The sequence below is a fragment of the Theropithecus gelada genome, chromosome 14 (genome assembly GCF_003255815.1).
Source record: "Theropithecus gelada isolate Dixy chromosome 14, Tgel_1.0, whole genome shotgun sequence".
NCBI lineage: Eukaryota > Metazoa > Chordata > Mammalia > Primates > Cercopithecidae > Theropithecus > Theropithecus gelada.
In genome coordinates this window covers 53,621,616-53,644,326 of record NC_037682.1, presented here as the reverse complement: position 1 = coordinate 53,644,326, position 22,711 = coordinate 53,621,616, and the positions used below count along the sequence as shown (strand labels likewise).

General features: G+C 34.9%; 1 protein-coding gene across 3 annotated transcripts in view; it reads left to right on the top strand.

Moving 5' to 3' along the window:
- USP47 (ubiquitin specific peptidase 47) overlaps positions 1 to 22,711 on the top strand; it is a 123,346-nt gene that overhangs the window by 9,020 nt on the left and 91,615 nt on the right. The gene's annotated exons all lie outside the window — the stretch shown is intronic.

Here is a 22,711-nt window from a genome sequence, read left to right as displayed (position 1 = left end):
AATTCATTCTGCTACTCCTGTTCAATCTGGAATTTATCTCATAAATTCTATAGATTTTCCTTTATTTCTTTGATTTCCTCTCCTTCATTTTATCTCTCCTCTCTCTTTTGAATTCCTATTGTTAGATGTTGGGCCTACTGATGGGTTTCTCTAATTTTCTTGTCTATTTTCATTATGTTTTTTTCTTTGCTTTCTGGGAGATTTTTCTCAACTTTGTCTTCCAGTTCTTCTACTAAGTCCTTATTTCTGCTGTCATATGTGTAGTTTCCATTCCTTTTTTTGAAAAAAAAATCCTATATTTGTTTTATGGATGCAGCGTCTTATCTCTCTTAGGAAATATTGGTAGTTTTTTTTTTTTTTGTCTGCGTATTCTTTTTCTTCCAAATTTCCTTTTTCTGTTTGTTTACTTTGGTCTTTATCTTTCGTATTTGTTGCTTTTCTTAGATGTCTCATGATCCTTGGAAGTCTGTGCTTATTTAAGAGAGAGGCCCTAGGCTGAATGGAAGCTCTGCTTCTGTGTGATTTTGGTTTTCTCTGTAGAATGGTAAATCTGGATGATTTCCTTGCAGACTCCCAGTCTTAGTCCATTTGGACTGCAAAAACAAAATATCATAAACTGAGTGGCTTGTAATCCACAGAAATTTATTTTTCACAGTTTCTGTGAATGAGGCTGGGAAGTCCAAGATAAAGGTGCCAGCAGATTTGGTGTCTAGTGAAGGCATGCTTTCTGGTTCACAGAGTAGCACCGTCTCGCTGTGTCCTCACATGGTGAAAGGAGACAAGGAAGCTCTCTGGAGCCTCTTTTACAAGGGCGCTAATCTCATTTATGAGGGCCCTGCCCTCTTGATCCAGTCACCATCCAAAGATCCCACTTCTTAATATCATCATATTGGTAAGTAGGGTTCAACATGTGAATTTTGGGGTGAAGAGACATAGGCATTTAGACCAGGGCACCCGGTGACACATCTTTTCTCTTGTGCTGGATTGTTTTCCCAGACAAAATTTCTCATCTTTTGCCAGGAGAGAATAAGCTTGAGAGCTGAGTAGGAAAAGGGGACATGGGTCTCATCTTTAAGCATGCAGATTAACCTAATTCCCCAGTTTTCATTATGGCACCCTTCAAATTCAATTGAGCATGTTGTCCTCTAGTCTAGATATGTCCTGTTATATGCTCTCCAGGGATTGTTTAGTCTTTTATCAGAAGGGGTTGAAGAGTAGAAGAGGAGGTCTGGGGGTTTTCACTACTTCTTAGATTTCAGTCAGTTCTAGTTTGGACTCCACTCTCACTCCCAGAGTGTCTGAAACTTCCAGTTCCTGAGCCCCTTAGTTTATTTTTTATTTGTTTGCTTTAATGTATTTACACAAGAATTACAGAAAGAGTACAAAGTTTCCATATACTCTTCACCCAGCTTCTTTTTATCTTAACATCTTATATAACCATAGAATGATGATCAGAAGTAAGAAATTAACCTTAGTATAATACTATTAACTACACTGCAGAATTTATTCAGATTTTACCAATTTTCCCACTCATAGTTTTTGTTTGTTTCAAGATCCAAATTTAGGATACCACATGGCATTTACTTACATCTCCTAGTTTCCTTTTATCTGTGATAATTTTTCAGTCTTCATTTTCAAGATCTTGACACTTTTGAAGAATACTGGTCAGTTATATCGTAGAATGGCTCTCAATTTGGGTTTGTGGATGTTCTCTCAGGAATAGATTGAGGTTATGAATTGAAAAGAAGGATTATCACAGACGGGATGTGTTCCTTTCAGTGCATTATGTTGTAGGAGTGTGGGCATGATGCTGATATGTACTACTGATGATGTTACCCTTGATCACTTACTTGGGTAAGAGGGTGTCTGCTAGGTTTCTCCACTGTCAATTTACTATTTTCCCCTGTAATAATTATTAAATGCTTTGATTTAAAGTTATTCAACCAGGCGGGTCAAACTTTAAAAATAAAATAGCTTTTAAAAATCAAATTCTTTGAGACCATGCAGGTATCCTGTTTCCCCCTAAATTTCTGCCCACTAATTTTATCATCTATCTGTGATCTTGTCTGCAGCAATTATTACTGAGGCTTAATAATAGTGATTTTCTATTTCTCTCATTATTTCTACATTTATTAATTGAAATTCTTCTGTGAGGAGAATTTGTCCCTCCCCCCCATTTATTTACTTATTTATTTATATCAGTATAGACTTATGGATATTTATTTTATTCTTTGGATTATAATCCAGTTTTCTGTCATTTATTTTGTTGATCAAGCTGTTCCAATTTTGGCCAGGGGGCACTTTTTCTGGTGGGCTTCTGTGCTCATCTTTGCTTTTTGAGCACTCACTTCCTTACTTTCCAACACCACATAATGCTTCAGCCTATCTTATGTTTTCCTTGCCCCAACACTTCTCCAAGGAGTTTAGAGGTCTTTTGGTGTACTAAATGTCAATGTGATATAAACTAGGTGTCTTTGGCTTTCCTCTAGGCTAATGTGGAATTCAGCCTTCCCAGGTGTAATTGTCATTGCCACTTATTCTGTTTTCTAGCTTTTAAAATTATGTTTCTGTTTCTTTGGGGTTAATAGTCTTTCAAAAATTTCTTTACTGGGAAGCATCAGAACTAAATCCTTATATTCAGTCTATCCTCTTTAACCAGAGATTCTTAATGTTTTTGTCTCATGCCCCAAGCCAGTTTTGTACAAACCACATTCCACTACATTAGTTGCTGTTCCCCAGATGTGCTGTTACATGTTCATGTATCACTTCTGTACCCTTGCCCTGAGTGAATACCATGAAGTATTTCTTTTTGTCCTCCAGTTTTTAAGGAGTTTTAAGTGGGTGGACTTTGATTTTACATGAAAACAACTATTTGAGTAATTAGGATTCTTGCCTATCTTCTATTTTCTCTTTTTTGGATTAGTCATATAAATTTTTTGTCTCTTAGTGCCCAGATACTGTAATTTTTTTGCCAAATGGAAAGGAGGAGTTCCTGCGTCTCAAGAATAGTAGGGTATGGTGATAGCCCAAATTAGAAAGAAAAGATTGTATCAAAAACAGGGGTTGCAAAAAACATAGCATTAAATATATATTTAAATACCTATTGTGAATTAAAGTTGCAAAAGACATCTACTTTTGGAACAAATTCCTTGGTGTTAAGGACCTTCTTCAGTTCAGGCAGCATGCTTAGGTGGCATGATATGCAGAGGCGTATTCTGTTACGAGGTTTATGACACAGATTTTCAAAGCTAACATACAGACATTCTCCATTGTGACAAAGTACTTGGCAAAATGATTGTGCTTGGCAGTGATGGCAGATGACTGACAAAAAACGATGTGATCTTTCACATCAACATTCTTAAAGAATATGTTTTTTCCTGAGCCTGGTTTTTACTGGTATAGTGTAAGAAGGGACGGATGTAGTTGTAGTGTGAGTAAATAGATATGTCCTCTGTACCTTACTGCATACTTCCATTTACTTTGTCCTTAGGTGTGGAAGTAATAATTGCCCTCTTCTTTCATTTAATGAAACTAAAGTGAAACATGCATACATAAAGTGTCCATGTATATGAATGTTTTAATTTATGCAAAACTGTTACTGATATAACCTGCTGTTGAGAGATTACAGTTTTTGTAAAAATTACTGAGCTGTTTCTCAAGTTTTGATGTTCTTTAAAACATGCTCTTAAAATCCTATCCAACCAGCAAAATCCAGCCTGAAAATTCTCCTCTTTCAACCTGATTGCATATTCTTAACTCTAAAATCCTACAGCACCTTTGGCATTTGAAAAATTCTGCGTCTTTATTATAAGTTATTTGTTATTTCAGTTAATACCTTCTATTAGATTGGAGGTTCCTCAGAGTCAGGACACTACAGCTGGAATCCCTAGGTTCAAATACCAGCTGTCTGACATTGGACAAATTCCTTAACTTGTCAGTACCTTAGTTAATTAAGGATAATTCTAACTACCTCCTAGCATTGGTGGGAAGATTAAGTGAGTTAATACATGTAATGTGTCATGCACACAATAAGCTATCAATAGATGTTAGGTATTACCACCTTCTGTTACTACCATCATTTCTATTATTACCTTCATTTCTATATCCTCCCCCAGGGGCCATCACAATGTGCTGTACGTTGTTGTTATTCAACAAATATTTGTGGATTAAATGAAAATGAAATTATATTTTAGTTATGCAAGTCATTTGAAGTTATAGTTCTGATTACAGCCTGTCAGCTACGTATCTTAATGTCTATAGCACTAATCCTAAATTATTGTTAGATTTGACAGGTTCTCTTATATGATCAAGTAAGACCTACTGTTACAGCTTTGAAAATTGGAACACATAACAAAGTGAAAGTACTAAAAGTAAAAGAAATTTTGAGTTAAGCTAATGAGCTTCTGAGAAAAATTAGTTTGGTTTATATAGGTGGTTGTCAAAATAATTCACTAGATTAACACATTTCTTGTTTAGTAGGATTCAGTGCGAAATTTTAAAGCAGGATCCATATTAAGACAAAGTTTCTGAGAGAACTTGATGTGTTTGATAATTCTGATTTTCTGTAGCTCTGGTGTAGAACTAGTTGACATGGATAGAAGAGACTGTCCCTATCAGTGGTACTATGATGATGCCTTAGATTTGATGCTGTGTAGTGGACTGCTTCTATACTAATAATTTTCAAATATTAGTGTAATATGCTTATATTAAATAAAGTGGCTTTCTAGTAGAGAAAAATTAAAGAAAGGCTAAGTGACATAATTCAGAAAAAGGTCTAGAACTTAAATCTTTCTATATAAAGATGTGAATCCAATACCTTTGGTAAGATTATAGGTTTAACTTCAGGAAAATAATGAACCTCATTTACAAACTCTGTGAAAATTTTTAGTACAACCAAAGCATTCTAGTTTACTACAAATACCTTTCTTGTTTTAAATACTTATTTGTATTTAATAATGAATACACTTTCATTATTTTTAGTGTAGATTTCCATGGCTCCTGATTTTATAGAATTCATTCAGTTAAACATTGAGTTAGTAGCTAACAAGAACTACTACAGAGATATTCAAAGATGAATAAGGAATCTGGCCTAGTTCTAGATCCTAGTCTAGGCTAATGGAAGAGACAAACAGGTGACCAGACAAATATATAATGTGGAAATAAAGTGGGACCATAGAGCGGGGAGCAGCTGGCTTTCTCTAGGGGATTCTGTGAGAAAGTAATCACAAAGGCTGACTTGATTATTATGTAGAGAAGGAGGAATAGTGTTCAAAACAAGAAAGTTTGTCGTGCATTTTAGGAAGTGGCAAAAAATTTAGTGTAGACGCATGGGACACCTGGTTCTGGCAGGTTGTGTCTAAAAATTCCAAAGGCTTTGTGTGCCCAGAGTTTATATTTTTATTGTGTAGACATTAGGGGGCAAAACACATTTTTTTCCCCAGAAAAAGTCAACAGATTTGTTTACAATGATTATAAAATTTAGTTGCTGAAACTTGTTCATGTAAACATTTTTTACTTGCTTGAATGTTTTTTGTCCCCAACATTAATACCAAAAATTTGCATACAAATCAAAGTGGGGGAAAAACTTGCTAATACCTTATTCTCTCATCCATTTATTTCCCCATTTGCAATCTCATAATTAGGTACTTTTTTGTTTTTTAAGAATAAAAATTTCCTTTCATAATACATTTTAGCATATTTTCTACATACGAGACTTTTTGGCAGGATGTCCTTAGGCATAATTGTTACATATTTGATATGGATAACACAAAGGTGGGTGTCTTCAAATAGGCTAGCCAGGTAGGCCTCATTTGCCTTTAGAAAAGTATCAGAGGCTGCACTCTGGGAGTGTAGATCTGTTTTGAAGTTCTCACAGCTGATGCTGGAAGGGAAATTTGCAAGTGAGAAGTTCAGTGTACATTTGATAACTTCTGATTTTCACTGAGAGCCACAGTACAAGGCTTATAATGATGTGGTTTCTTAACCTTTCTAGTATGCAACATATTCTTGTGAGTGGCTTTTGTAGCTAGTTACTTCCTGTGTGCTTTACCACTGGCTTTTTTGTGGGCATTTGGCTTGGTAGGAACTGTAGCGTAGAGAACTCCCTATTTACTTCTCCTCTTGGCTGAAGCTCTGCAAGCTAAAAGTGACACCGTGCTAGGCAGTGATGACTGTTGGTGGCAGTCACAGTGCAGTGAGAACAACATAAGTAATGTCTTTAATTTGAGAATTAATGGAATCTTACTAAGGATATCCACAGTGCTCCAAATAATATTTAATAAAAACAAAATATTTAATCAAGAGAAGCTCTGGATTATAAACCTAGTTCCAGGTTGCATTAATAAGTAGAATTTTTGTATGACTCATCTCCAGAAAGATGCAGCATGTTGCTTTCGTAAATATAAATAAGCTATCAATGAATTTATATACATTTCCTTCATTTTATAGTGTCTGTCCTTTTATGTGTTTAGATATTTTACTTGTATTGCCTTTAAGTTTACACCAGTTTATATAATCTATTATTTTATGTCTATTTATAGTACTTTGTGATAATAAGAGAATTGGTGAAAAATTATGTTTAACAACCACACCTTATTAAAATATATCTGAGAAATATTGCTTTAATTTTGACATTTTAAATTCATATGTCTTGAAATATTTACCTTTAGTTATTTACCATTAACACAACACAAATGTAATTTTAAGAGTTCTAGGAAAAGTAGACAGGATACAAAAATGTTTCTACAGTTGAGTAATATGATTTTAACACTGGAAGGGAGGCAGTAGTTATGAGGCAGGAGAATAGAATCTGGACTCAGGGAACTTAAGGCCATTTCACGCTGACTTCTTAGAACTAAATTGAAAGGAAAACCCTCACTTTCCATGCTTAAGTAACAAAAGAGCCGGAGGCTACTCCCTTTTCGGATCCCTACCTTTTCTGCGTGGCAGAGGGAAAATTGAAAGTACCTCTGGTTGGTTGCAGAAAGCAACTAATCAGACGTTTGCAAAGGCGTGTAACTTTGTAACTTCACTTCAGTCTCTGGTTGGTTGTTGGCGCACAGACTGATTGCAGGCCAAATCTTCGTTTGCATAGAAGTGTGACTTTGTAACTTCACTTCAGCCTCTGATTGGTTGCTTTCCACAACCAATCAGATGTTTGCATAGGAGAGTGGCCTTTGTAGCTTCACTTCAGCCTCTTATTGGGCACCACTTCATTTACCTGAGGTGAATACCAAGTGACCAATGGGAAACCTTTAGTGGGTATTTGGACCCAAAAAGATTCTGTATCCAGGCCCTTGAGCTGTTGCTGGTGCGGTTCCCACCCTTTGGAGTATACTTTGGTTTTCAGTACATCTCTGCTCTTGTTTCATTCTTTTCCTTGCTTTGTTAGTGCATTTTGTCCAATTATTTGTTCAAAACGCCAAGAACCTGGACATGCTCCACTGGTGACGGTTAAATACTAATGTTATAGCCCCTCCATTTTCTCGGTAAGAAAAACTATAAAGGCCATAGAAACTCAATAAGTTACTTAGGGTCTCAGGTAATGAAAGGGCATAAGTGAGATTTTTTTTTTTTAATCAGTATTACTGAGGTATTATTTATATATAGAAAAATTCATCCTTTTGAAGTATACCGTTTTATAAGTTTTGAGAAACTTACACAGTTGTACAACCACTACCATAGTCAAAATATAGAATATATCCATCATCTCAGAAAAGTTCTCCGTTGTCTCTTCATCACCTCGAAAAAGTTCTCTGTTGTCTCTTGTAATCAGTTCCCTTCCCTTTCCTCCAGGCTCTGGTAACCACTGATCTGTTTTCTGACCTCATGTTTTACCTTTTCCAGAATGTCGTGTACATGGAATCATAAAGTATGGTAGCGTTTTGGGTAGGAATTTTTTCATCTAGCATAAAGCATTTGAGATTCATTTATGTTGTTGATTCTATCAGTAGTCTATTCCTTTTTATTGCTGAATGCCACAATTTGTTTATCCATTTACCAGCTGATAAACATTTGGGTTGTTTCCAGTTTTTGTTGATTCTGAATAAAGCTACTATAAATATTTGTATACAAGTTTTTGGGTGGACATATGTCTTCATACGGTAAGTGTATGTTTAACTTTTTAAAACTGCCAAACTTTCTTCTGAAATGGCTGTAACGTTTGTGCATTCTAGACAGCAATGTCTGAGAATTCTGGTTGTTCTGCATCTTTGTTATTACTTGGCAATGTCAGGTTTTTTTTTTAAGTTTATTTTTTTTTAACCATTTTAATAAGTGTGTAGTGGTGGTATCTGTTTGTGCTTTTAGTTTGCATTTTCCTAATGACTGATAACGTAGAGCATCTTTTCATGTGCTTAATACTGGTTTTTATTAAGCTTAATCCAGTGTCCTTTATTTATGTATTACATATTTAAGGTTTTGCTAGGCACTGATAGGAGGGAGAGGAATAAAAAGAGTATCATCAAAGAGTTTGTGATTTATATAGGAAAAACCGATAATAATGTTAGCATGATGCTAGTTATAATTTTGGTAGGTTTTTTGAGAAAGGGATTTACATAGTAACTGACCTGGTGGAAAGGACAGTAGTTTGGGAATCAGAAAACTCAGTGGTTTGGTTTTACCTTAGTTGCTTAACCTTTCTGGTCTTTGTTTTATTCTTTCATTTGTTAAATGAATGAGTAAGACCACATAAGGTATAAATTTTGTCTCTAAATTCTGTATCTACATAGTTTTTCTTTCCATGCAGGTTTTGAAACCTTGTGAGAAGGCCGGTCAGAAAACAAAAGATCTTTGCAGATGTTCCTCAAGGGTAGTAACTGAGAGTTCTATAATAATACCTTATTTTTGTATGGTGTTACTATAATTTATAGAGCATTTTCAAGAAGTTCTCCCCTTTGATAGAAAAACTATGTGGATGGCCGGGCACCGTGGCTCACACCTGTAATCCCAGCACTTTGGGAGGCTGAGGCAGGCGAATCATTTGAGGTCAGAAGTTCGAGACCAGCTTGGCCAACATGGCAAAACCCCATCTCGACTAAAAATACAAAAATTATCTGGGAGTGGTAGGACACGCCTGTACTTGGGAGGCTGAGACAGAATTGCTTGAACCCGGGAGGTGTAGGCTGCAGTGAGCCAAGATCGCGCCACTGCACTCCAACCTGTTCGACAGAAGGGGGAAAAAAAAAAAAGGAAAAACTGAGTGGAGGATATATTTTGTTTCTTTTCTTTTCTTATTTATTTATTTATTTATTTATTTATTTTTGATACGGAGTTTCGCTCTTGTTGCCCAGGCTGGAGTGCAATGGTGCAATCTCCGCTCACCACAACCTCCGCTTCCTGGGTTCAAGTGATTCTCCTGCCCAGCCTACCACTGAGCAGAGGATATATTTACTTTTAGGACCCTGAGAGTGAGAGATAAGTTAAATGATTTGTGTAGGATTACACAGCTAGATGAAAAGTAGCCACTTTGACTTAAGGAGTCTAGTCTAGATCTTTTGACTTTGCAGTCCATTGTTCTTGTACCATAGGTCACTCTAATAGGAAATAATCTTTAAAAAGTGTTAAGTAGCATTAACATTTTTTTAGATGTATAATTTCATGTTTAAAGTATTAAAACAATTTAATATTCTAAGAATTATCCATGCTTTTAAATAAAATGCATGGTAACAGATAATATAAACAAGCTCCCTTGATTTAGTAATAATGAGTAGAATGTTCATAACCTATAAACAAGTCAGTAATTTCACAAGCTGAGTCACTGCTTCTCAACAACAGCCTACTCACAGAGGAAATCTTAGCTGTAATCAAAAGTAAAGATAACAGAAATAGTAAAGGATGTTTTATTTCGCCTCCTGAGAATAGTTTTGGTTTCTAAGTTTAGATACCTACAGTATATTATTAGTGAGTTACCCATGGCCAATTCTATTATTAAAAGAAGCAAGGCAGAGTGGGAAGAATATTAGGATAAAAGTGAGAGGAAAAGTAATACATCACAATTTTAGTGCTACAAACATGTCAGCATTTTACAGTCATCAGAAGGCCTCTGTTATTTAGAAAGACCCGTGTTCAAATGTGATGTTGGGCAAGTCACTTAAGGTTTCCCAATTTCTTTTTCTTCATCTGTAAAATAAGGAGTCTCATCTGATGTTCAAAGGTCCATCCAACTTTTATTTTATTTTATCTTATCTTAATCTATTTTTTGAGACGGAGTCCCGCTCTGTCGCCCAAGCTTTAGTATAGTGACACGATCTCCGCTCACTGCAGCCTCCGCCTCCCAGATTCAGGCGATTCTCCTGCCCCAGCCTCCTGAGTAGCTGGAATTACAGGCATGTGCTACCACGCCCAGCTAATTTTTGTATTTTTTAGTAGAGATGGGGTTGCACCATGTTGGCTAGGGTGGTCTCGAACTCCTGACCTCAGGTGATTCGGCTGCCTTGGCCTCCCAAAGTGCTGGGATTATAGGTGTGGGCCACCACACTCAGCCCCATCCAACTTTGAATACAGTTCTATGTTGAGTGTGATGAGCCATCTGGTTGGTTGGTTTTTAATTGTCAAAATAGGTCAATCATAGTTAAATGGATTGTAAACTATTCTTTTTAAGTTCTGAAACTGCATTTTTAGTTTCCTATTAATTGAATGAGTACTTGATGTAATTTGTTGCAACAACTAAAAATAAGTTACATAGGATCAAAAGAGTTGTATTTATTTTCTAATTTTAATACTGTGGGGTTCTGGGAGCTTATTTCATGACTGTTTTAGAATAAAATGGAATGCATTTACCTGAGGGACACCCTAATACTAGAGCACAGTGGGCAGGTATGAAAATAAGTATTTTTACAAAATTTTAAAAGTATACTTTATCCAAGTCAGCCTAGTTATGTTTTATTACTTGAGTGTTTTTATGGTATATAATTTAGAAACAAATGTCATATAGTGACATGTAATTTATAACATGTTTATTAATTTAAATTCAGAAAATTCATACCATGATACATTGAACAACACGTGCTAAAACAGATTACTTTATCACAGAATTTGTATTTAACTAGAATAATAAAGCAAATCTACTTATAATTTCTTTACTGCTTTAGGCTTTTAGAACAGGTACAAAGTCTTTTTTTTTTTTTTTTTGAGGAAAACACACACAGGAGGATTTGAATTTAGGAAGCAAATTAAAACAGAGTGTGATTATCATCAAACTTCATTTCAGTAGTAAAAGCCCTTATTGCACTAAAAAATTCACAACTTAAAGTGAGATTACAAAATTTTCTGTTTCAAAATCAGTTTCTAGAAATTAGAATTTTTTAAAGCACACTTTATGCTTCCAAAAGCTTCAGCTATAACACATTATGAAATTATTTTTCTGAGTGAATGTATTTTGCTTACAGAATTCTGTGTAGAACTTAGATTTTCTAATTCTGTGATTTGTTTTTACTAGTAAACATTGTAAAATAGCTGTTTTCATTTCTTAGCTAAGCAGAATTATGCGTAAGAATCTACTTATCTTCTTATATACATTGTGGGTTTTTTTCATGTTCTTGTTGTGTCTTTATGATTTTCTGAAGTGTTTGTGTATTCCTGACAAGTCTCCTCACATCCTTTGACATGTTTATTTTCCTTGAGTATATAAGCAAGAGGAAATAAATTACACATTTTTAGAAAAACTGATATAAATCCTAGATAAAGAAAATAAAATTTTTTGAGAAATTTGAACCTACAGCTAGATATTCTGGATATAATTTGACAGTGGTAGAAAAGCTGAGGCTAAGAAGACTTTTCTCTTTTTTTAATTTGTATAAATGTATGGGCTACAAGTATAATTTTTTTTTCTTTATTAGACATAGAGTCTCGCCATGTTGCCCAGGCTGGTCTCGAACTCTTGGGCTCAAGTGATCCTCCCACCTTGGCCTCCCAGATTATTGAGATTACAGGCATGAGCCACCACACCCAGCCTACAAGTGTAATTTTATTACGTGCATAGATTGTAGTGGTGAAGGCAGGTATTTTAGGGTATCCATTGCCTGAGTAGCATATATTGTACCCCTTAAGTAATCTCTCATCATCTACCCACCTCCCACCCACTTAGGGCTAAGAAGACTGAGCCATTTAGGGGAAATTGTAGAGGGATACTAGTGGGAATGGAGTTGAAGATAAAGTGGATACTAAGAAAGTCTTGAATTTTTATGTTAGTATAGTTTGCATTATTTTCTGATATAGTGATTTCTAGAGATGTTTATTAGAAAGGCTTGATTATTTAGAAATGTTGAGATTTGATTTTTAAATTGACGAGTCATGGGAAATGTGGTATATTTTAATAACGTACTTTAGCTTCAGTTTTCATTCACTTTAAAATGGAAGCATTCAAAACATGAAATCACAAAAATAGAAAAGCAATTTGATGCTCAAAAACTTAGAAATTGAGAAAACGCTAAAAAATTATAACTTGATTAATGTCAAATTTGATGTTTTTACTTTTAGTTCTCTTTTATTTACATTTATTCCTAAATCGAAATACACTGAGTAAAAAGTCAGATTTTTAAAAAATATGATCAGACTTGTCATATTTAATTTAAGAACACAGCTTTCTGCCACTTAGCTTCTATAGCTAACATTTTAGATTTTAAGTAAGCAAAGTGAATTTTAATACTGAAAGTAAATTTTTTGAAGGGATCCTTGAGTAATAAGCCAATTATAACTGTTCTTTAATCTTTACTGTCCACTGTCAGTATTTTAGTATTATTTAGCAAATAGGACATGTTTATTTAAATTTTCAGAATACCTACAAATACATTCTTTGTTATTTGATTATTTCTTATGCTGTGTAACTATCTTTTTAACGTTAACTTTTACATTGAATAAATCATTTATTTATTTTAGTGTTTAAATTTTTCCACATTTGGCCAGTGAGAACCCTTTCACCTGATTTTTTATGACCTCTTAACATACACATGCCATTCTTCGAGTGCTTGTTTTCTGGCAGTACAAGATATCCCAAATTCTTGTAATTTCTCAGCCCTAATTCTAAGATTAGCCATTTCTGCAAAGACCTCTAGGTTCTTTTTCTGAAGAATGATACTTAGAAATTGAGATCTGGGTTCTAATTGTACTACTGTTATAGTGATATCATTGCTTCTAGTCCTTTCAGTGAAAGGAGCTAGAAAATATGCACACAAACACATATATGAGTAAGAGCTGTATTTATTTTATATCTATTTCTCTCTATATATGTATGGATATATCCACTCAAATTATATTAATTTCTTTAATAAACAGTTAAAATTTTTTATTACAAGAAAAATGTAGGAATTTATTTATGCTTCTATATATTTATACATATTTATAATATGCCTATATATAGTATGTGTTTGTAATGTAGACATGTTGGAAACCTAGTCTGCTGGCAGTATTGCTTCTTCCACAAATTTATGGAGTTAAGATATTTATTTTTTAAAAATTTATTTTTTAAAAATTGTAAAATACACATAACATAAAATTTACCATCTTAACCGTCTTTAAGTATGTACAGTTCTGTGGTACTAAGTACATTCTTATTGTTGTACTACCATCACCATCATCTATCCACAGAACTCTTTTCGTCTTACAAAACTGAAGCCATGTACCTATTAAACAACTTGCCATTCCTCCCTGCTCCTAACCTCTGGCAACCACCATTCTACTTTCTATCTCTATGAATTTGACTAGTGTAGGTATCTCATATAGTATTTGTCCTTTTGTGACTGGCTTATTTCACTTAGCATGTCCTTAGGGTTTTTTCGTGTTGTGGAATTGTATCAGGATTTCATTCCTTTTTGAAACTGTGTATGTGTGTATATCATATTTATACATTATCATAGAATATAATAATCATATTTTATTTTTAATGTAAAGTAGATTTTTAGCATTTTTATTTCTATTTAGATAACTTTCCTTAACCATTTTCTTTTAGGTTAGGTCTGCTGGCATCAAATCTCTTCGTTTTTCTTCATCTGAGAATGTCTTGATTTCTCTGTGATTCCTGAAGGATATTTTCACTGGATGTGTAATTCTGGGTTGACAGCTCTTCTTTCAGCCCTTGAAGTGTTGTGCCACTTCCTTCTGCCTCTGTTGTGATGAGATCAGAGAAATCTGCTGTCATTTGAATTGTTTTACCCTTATAGTTAAGATGGGTTTTTCCCTAAATACTTGAAAAAATCTTTCTCTGTCTTTAGTTCTTAAAGGATTTGATTATGATGCATCTTGAGATGGATTTCTTTAGGTTTACCTTATTTGGGGTTTGGTCAACTTCTTGAGTATGTAGGTTAATGTCTTTTGCCAAATTTGGGAAGTTTTCAGCAGTTGTTTCTTTGAGTACTTTTTAAACTTGCCCTCTTTCTTCTTTTCTTCCCGGATTTGAATGACATGAATGTTAGATCTTTTGTTACAGTCATGCAGGTGCTTGCCACTGATCATTGTTTTAGGGTCTTTTTTTTTTTCTTTATTGTTCAAACTGGGTAATTTCCATTATTTTTATCTACAGTTCACTGATTCTTTTGTCATCTTCATTCTGCTATTGAGCCCACCTAATTAGTTTTCATTTCAGTTTTATCTGTTATTTATTTGCTGAGACTTTCTGTTTTTTTCAGGCGTTTCATGTATGTTAGTAGTTGCTTGTTGAAACACTGCTGGATCTTATGGTAATACTATGTTTAATTTTGTGAGTAACCACCAAACTGTTTTCCACAGTGGCTGCGCCATTTTACATTCCTACCAGAGTTCCAGTTTCCCCATATCCTTACCAACACTTGTTATTTATTTTCCTTATCTCTCTCTTTTTCATTTCAGTGGCCATCCTATAATGAATGTGAAGTCGTTACTCTTTGTGATTTCTGATTTGCATTTCCCTGATGATTGCTGATGTTAACCATGTTTTTATGTGCTTGTTGTTTGTTTTTACATATTCTTTGGAGAAATGTTTAAGTTCTTTGTCCATTTTTTAATCAGGGTGTTTGGGTTTTCCTGTTGTTAGGTTATAAGAATTCATTGTATATTTGGGATATTAATCTCTTATAAGATACATGGTTTGCAAATATTTTCTCCCATTCTGAGTTGTCTTTTTACTCTGATACTGCCCTTTGATGTACAAAAGTTTTAATTTTGATGAAGTCCAAGTTATTTATTTTTCTTTCGCTGCCTGTGTCTTGGTATCATGTCCAAGAAATCATTGCCAAATCCAACGTCATGAAACTTTTCACATTTCTTTTCTTCTAAGAGTTTTTATAGTTCTAGCTCTTACATATAGGTCTTTATCTATTTTGAGTTAATCTTTGTAGCTATTCATTTCTCTCCTATCTCCTTTGTTAAAGAGAAAATAAAAGCTTCGTGACCAAAGATTGAACACTGAGTAACAATTTTACTATTAAGCTGGGAACTAGATCCAATAACAAAGGGTTGGTGGTCAGGATAAGACTCAAGGCTCAGGAGAGGGAAAGTGATAGGTGTTTTTAGAGCTGAAACCCATGAACAATTTGTTTCATATCAGATAAGCAAAGTCTGTCTGTGCCTGATTAGATGGCATATATGAGCTAATTGTTTAGGCATTGTGTTCCCCTGAGTTGGTGTTGGTTCTTCTAGAAAGTTGTCATGGTGATGAACTTGATTATAGTACTAGATGAAGATGGCACTATGGTAATTTAATAGAAATCAGGCATGCTTCACTGTCATCAGGCTGGGTGGCTAGGTCAGGATTCATCACCTTTCTTCTGGGGTCACTTTCTTTTTTCCTGTAATACATTTTTTAAGGAGTTTCTTTAATGATAATCTATTGGTGACAGAAATCTCTGTTTTTACATTCCTGATAGATATTTTTGCTGTTTGTAGCTTTCTGGGATAACAGTTATTTTCTCTCACAACAATGAAAATATCATGCTCCAGTCTTATGACCCACATTTTTTCCTATTGACAAATTAGGCGTTAGTCTAGTTGTTTCTTTTAAGGTAATCTGTTGTTTCTCTCTGACTGCATTTTTTTTTTAATTTTTAATTTTTGCTTTTATTTTTTGAGATGAAGTTTCACTCTGTTGCCCAGGCTGGAGTACAGTGGTGCCATCTTGGCTCACTGCAACCTCTGTCTCTAGGGTTCAAGTGATTCTCCTGCCTCAGCCTCCCAAGTATTTGGGATTACAGTGTGTGCCACCACACCCAGCTAATTTTGTATTTTTGGTAGAGACGGGGTTTCACCATGTTGGCCATGCTGGTCTTGAACTCCTGACCTCAGGTAATCCGCCCACCTGGGCCTTTCAAAGTGCTGGGATTACAGGCCTGAGCCACTGTGCCTGGCCCTCTCTGACTACATATAAATTATTCTTCCTTTATTTACTCTGCTTGAGATGTGTTGAGATTCTTAACTCTAAGTTCTAAGCCATTATTTATTTAAATATTCCCTCTGCTTTCATTCTCTCTCTTCAGGATAGATATTAGGTCTTCTTACTCTATCCTTCATGTCTCTTAATGCTCTAATGTTTTACATCTCTGTGTCACTAGAAGTTTAGAAAATGTCTTTAGTTCTCTTACATAGAGTTCATTAATTCTTTTTTCATATATTTTAAATATGCTGTTAAATTTTGTGTTTTTAATTTCTATTATTTTCTAGGAATTCTGCTCAAGACTCAATTTTGAACCCACTTTTTTATTTCTTGAAGCATGTTAAACATTTATTTTATAATGTAACTGATAGTTTCAGTATTGAAGTTTTTGTGGATGTTATCTACTGTATTTTATTCTTAGCTGACTCTCTTTAAAATGGTATCATGTTTACGTATGCACACAGTGGTTTTTTAAAAATGTGAGCGGTTCATTTTTCTTACACTTATGAAAATACTTTTTGTGGAAATTAGTTGCACTTATGTGATTCCTTCCAGGAAGAATTTATGGTTGTTTCTGCCAGGTGCCTGGGAATATCTCTATTTTAGAACCATTTTCCAAGCAATTCTTGGCTTGGAGTTTTTTTTACCACCAGATGGTGTGAATTGGGGCTGCAAATCAGCATGAAGACCAGCATGTGGTTGCACATTCTCAGGAGTACCCTCCTCTCATCAGCTCCAAGGTTTTAAACAGGCAGTCCTCTTTCAGTCTCCAGGAAGGAGAGGTTGAAAAATAGTGGAATAGACAATGTTTTAACTAACTTTCCATTTGAGATAATTGTACATTTACTTGTAGTTTGGAGAAATAAAACAGAGATATCTCATGTATTCTTCACCCAGTCTACGCTAATGGTAACACCTTATGAAACTATAATACAGTATCAGAACCAAGATATTGACAGTGGTGGAGTCAAGATATAGAACATTTTCTTCACCACAAGGATCCCTCATGTTGCCCTTTGTAACTACACTCACTTCCGTTTCACTCCCTATTCCCTCTTTAATACCTGGCAATCACTAATCTCCTCTCCATTTCTATACTTGGTTAAGAGTGTTGTAAAAACGAAATCATAGGTTGTAGAGTCTTTTGGGGTTGGTTTTTTAAAATTTAGTATAATTCTCTGGAAGTTTATTCAGGTTGTTACATATATCAATAGTTGGTTCCTATTTATTGCTTAGTAGTTTTCCATGGTATGGATGTACTGTAATCTGTTTAACCATTTAGTTGATGAAAAACATCTGGGTTTGCAGTTTTGGGCTATTGTGAGTAAAGCTGCCATAAGCATTCCTGTATTTGTTTTTGTGTGAACATAATTATTTCATCTGTGATAAATGTTGAAAAGTGCAATTTCTAAGTTGTATGGTAGTTGTATATATAGTTTTTTTTTTTTTTTTTTTTTTAAGTTACCGGACTGTTTTCCAGAGTAGCTGTACCATTTTACAGGAAGGCATGAGAGATTGTTTCTCTGCTTCTTTGCCAGTATTTGATGTTGCCACTATTTTTTTTTCTTTAACCATTCTGAAAACTATGTGGTAATATTTCATTGTGGTATTAATTTGCATTTATCTAATGGTTAGTATGTTGTACATCTTTTTATGTGCTTATTTGCATCTGTTTATACTCTTCATTGAAATGTCTTTTCATGATTTTTGTCTATATTCTAATTGGATTGTTTGCTTTTTTACTGTAGGTTTTCAGAGTTCTTTATATATTCTACATACTAATCCTTTATTGATTATGTGGCTTGAAATATTTTCTTCCAGTCTGTAACTTTAATCCTTAAAATAATCTTTGCATAGTAGACATTTTAAATTTTGATGAAGTCTTATTTATCAATTTTTCCTTTTATGGATTATGATTTTGGTGTCAAGGCTAAGGATTCTGCCTAGCCTGTATTCGGAGAACATTTTCTCCTATGTGTTTTCCTAAAGGTTTTATAGTTTTATGTTTTCCGTTTATGTTTATGGTCCATATTTATGTTAATTTAAATATAAGATGTAGAGTTAGGTTGAGAATTTTTTTTTTTTCTTTTGCTTCTGGATGTCTGAATGAAATGTTCTAGCATCATTTTTGGAAAGATTATTTTTCTTCCACTGAGTTGCTTTTGTACCTAGGCAAAAATCAGTTGTGCACATTTGTGTAGGTCTCTATTGTGACATTGATCTGTTTATCTCTCTACCAATACTACACGGTCTTGATTACTGTTGGTGTATATTAAATCTTAAAATCAGGTAAACTGAGACCTCTCACTTTATTCTTTTTCAATATCCTTTTAGTTATTCTGATTCCTTTGCCTTTCCCTGTAAGTTTCAGGATAATCATCAAAATTTTCAAAAAGTCTTGCTGGGATTTTGATAAGATTTGCATCAAACTTTACTATGGTTTGAATATTTGTCATCTTCAAAATTCATGTGGAAATCTAGTTTCTATTATGACAGTATTGAGAGATGTCAAATACCTTTAAGAGGTATTTAGATCATGAGAGCTCTGCCCTCATGAATGCACAGGAGTGGGTTCATTATTGTGGGAGTGAGTTTACCCTCTCTTTCACCCTCTTTTTGCTCTTGCACCATGTGATGCCTTTCATCATGTTACGATGTAGCAGGAAAGCCCTTGCCAGATGCTGGCATCTTGATACTGGATTTCCTAGTCTCCAAAACTGTGAGCCAAAACAATTTCTATGCTGGTAATTGGTGTATTTAGATCATTTATATTTGATGTAATGATTAATATATTAGAGCTTAAGTGTGACATTTTATTTTTTTGTTTTCTGTTTCTTTTTTTTTTCTCTGTTGTCTTTTTCTTGTTTTCCTGTGGGTTATTTGAACATTTATCTAATTCTATTTTGAGTAATTTGTAGTATTTTTCTTGTTTCCCTTAGTATAGCTTTCTTGATGGCTTCTTTAGGTATGACACAACGTATATCAACTTATCACAGTCTACTGGTGTTATTTTACTAGTTCAAGTGAAATGTAGAAACCTTATCTCCCTTTATGTATTTTTACCCTACTCTATTTATAATTGTGTTAAATATTTGCTTGACTTGTAACCACATTAGACAATGTTTTAGTTTTTTCCTCAACTGTCAAGTCTTTAACAAAAACTCAAGAGGAGAAGGAAAATGTATTACATTTAGCTGTATTTTTACTTTCTGTGTTCTTTTTTCCTGATGTTCTAAGGTTTCTTTGATGATTTCTCTTTTGTTTAAAGAACTGTCTTTAGCTGTTCCTTCCTGTAGGGTAGTGCCACTGGATGCAAATTCTTTTGAGTTTTCCTTCATCTGAGAATGTCTTGAGTTCCACTTGATTATTAAAGCAATTCCTGGGTCGTTTTTGAAGGGCATTTCTGCTGGTTATTGGATTCTGGTTTGACGGTTATTTTCTGTAAGCACCTGAAAAATACTGTGCCACTTCCTTCTGGCCTCCATGGTTTCTGGTAAGAAAATTATCCTGCTTTTCTGTTCTTTCTCTTTTCATTCTTTTTCCTCTCTTTGTTTTAATTTTAATAGTTTCTTGTGCTGTGTCTTAAGCATTCATTCATTCATATTCATCAGTGCTTACATTTGTTAATACCATCCATGTTATTTGTTATCTTAGATACTGATTTTTTTTCTCTTCATGTGGGTCATAGTTTCCTGCTTCTTTGCATGCTTATTTTTTTCCAATGGGATGCCAAACATTGAGAATTTTACCTTGATGGGTCCTGGATGTTTTTTATTCCTGCAAATATTCTTGAGTTTTGTTCTTAGATGCAGATGGTTTATTTGTAAACAGTTTGATCCTTTTGAGTTTTGCTTTTAAGCTTTCTAAGGTTGGACCAGAGTAGTCTTTAGATTAGGTCTAATTTGGTCCCACTACTAAGACAGTACCCTCTTGAGTACCCTTATCTGATGCCCTGTGTATTACGAGATTTAAAAAATTCTGGTTGGTGGGCGGCTGAGTGCAGTGGCGCATGCATGAAATCTCAGCACTTTGGGAGGCTGAGGCGGAACAGATCATGAGGTCAAGAGATTGAGACCATCCTGGCCAACATGGTGAAACCACATCTCTACTAAAAAATGCAAAAATTAACTGGGCGTGGTGGCACATGCCTGTAGTCCCAGCTACACGGGAGGCTGAGGCAGGAGAATTGCTTGAACCCAGCAGGCAGAGGTTGCAGTGAGCCGAGATCGCACCACTGCACTCCAGCCTGGCAACAGAGCGAGACTCTCTCTCTCTCAAAAAAAAAAATTCTGATTGGTGGGAATTTTTTCCTGTGGTTCTTTTTCCTGTGGAACCAGGGATTCTTTCCTGTGGTTCTTTCCCTTGCCTCAGGCACTCTCTTTACACACATATGCTGAGAAATCAGCCGAACACTCTAGGGGGATGCACTGTAGGTCTCTTGGAGCTTGCTGTTTGCACAGAGTCCAGCTTTCTTCTGCCCTGTATCCTGCCCTGCGAATTGTAGCTCTTTCCACCCCCTGAACTCCCAACTCTATCTTGTAACCCAGGGAGATTGCTGGACTCCACCTGCGTTCTCCCTCCCTGCACTGCAGCCTAGAAGGTGGCTCACCATTTTTGTTTCTGCTTTCACAGGGGTCATTACCTGTGTTGCCTCTTGTTCAGTGTTTGAAAATCATTGTTTCATACATTGGGAGATAAGGAGCACCAACAGGATTGGAATGTTAGATAAGATGGTGAGAGAAGGACTTGATTGAGAAATTAACTATTCTGATTATCTTTTGCTATATAACAATCTGCCCCCAGATCTAGTGACTTTTCTCATAGATGTGCAGTTTGGGTAAGGTTAGGCTGAAACAGCTTGTTTCTGCTCTGCTAGACATCAGCTGGGGGCAGCAGAAAGGCTGGGCCTGGAATCATCTGAAAGCTTCCTCACTCAACATGTAGGTGGTTGATGCTGGTTGTCTGCTGAGGTCTCATTTGGGATGTGGCTGGAACATCTACACAGAGTCTTTCCAGTGGCTGCTTGGCTTCCTTCCTCACAGCATGGAGGCTGGGTTCTAATAATAAGGATCTGAGGGCCAGGAGGAAGTTATTACACCTTTTCTAATCCAGCCTTGAAAATCATCCTGTGTATTACAGGGAGTCACTAAGGCTGGTCTGTATTAAAGGGGACTGGAATTAGCCTCCTACTTTTGCTGGAGGCAAGTTAGACTCCTACTTTATGTAGGGAGGCAAGTCAAAGAATTTGTGGACATGTTTTAAAGTCCCACAGCAGTGATACTTGAGCAAAGGAGGTGAGGACATCCAGGAAAAAGTATTCCAGGTACATGGTACAGATACATAAAGACCCTGAAGGATAGTGGATGCCTGATAGTTTAGATTTGTTTATAGTTTAGTTACCACTGCACAACATCACCTCCTTGAGGGCAGGGTGAACAGTGTTGGGAGAAGAGTGTTGAAAGATAGTTGTAGTTCAACAATTTTTTTTGAAGGCACCATGTATTAAAAATTCTAAAAATGAGTACATATACTTTGATCTAGTAATTCTTTCTTTAAGAAATTATCTTAAGGAAAAAGTATACAAACAAGCAATGTATTTGGAGGTGCTTAAATGCCCATTAATAGCAGATTAATTAAATTATGGTTTGTCTATATAATGGAACACTGCAGTTTTTAAACTAAATGTTTTGGCACAGAAAAATAAGTGAGTATTGAGGGACAAGAAGTAGATTTCAAATACTGGTATATAAAATTGTCCTATTTGGTTAAAAGTACTCTCTCTATATAATATGTGCATAGAATGGAGAAGATGAGATGAGAGCAATGGTGGCTATTTTAGAGTTGCTTTTCAGAAAACTGTATGTTGCTATTATAACAGAAATATATTTCTATTGTCAAAGTAAAAGCACCTTTTAAAAGAATATGTTGATTTCTTTTTATTAAGTAAAGAAGGGAGAATAAAACAAAATATGTACAGAAAAAGTGTAGAGTGATGTAAAATCAAAGTTTTTCAAGAGATGATCTCTTGATTATAGGTTACTTTTATTTCCTTTTATATGTTGTTGTATTAATTGTAATTTAATTGTTAAACTCATAAGAAGGAGATATATATTAAAATAAAATAGTTGTGAAGGATATTGTTAAGCAGCCTTGTTTTAAGGGTAGCTATCATGTGAAAAATTTAAATTTAGAGACTAGCAAAATCAAGAGATCTCTTGGTTTCCTTTAGTGCAGATTACTGCAGAATTTCTTTACTGGACACAAAATATTATGTGACTTACAACATTTGATTTACATACAATTCTTAAGCTATCATTCTTTGTTAAAATGTGGCTATTTTCCAAATTTATCTTATTCTTTATCACCTCTTTA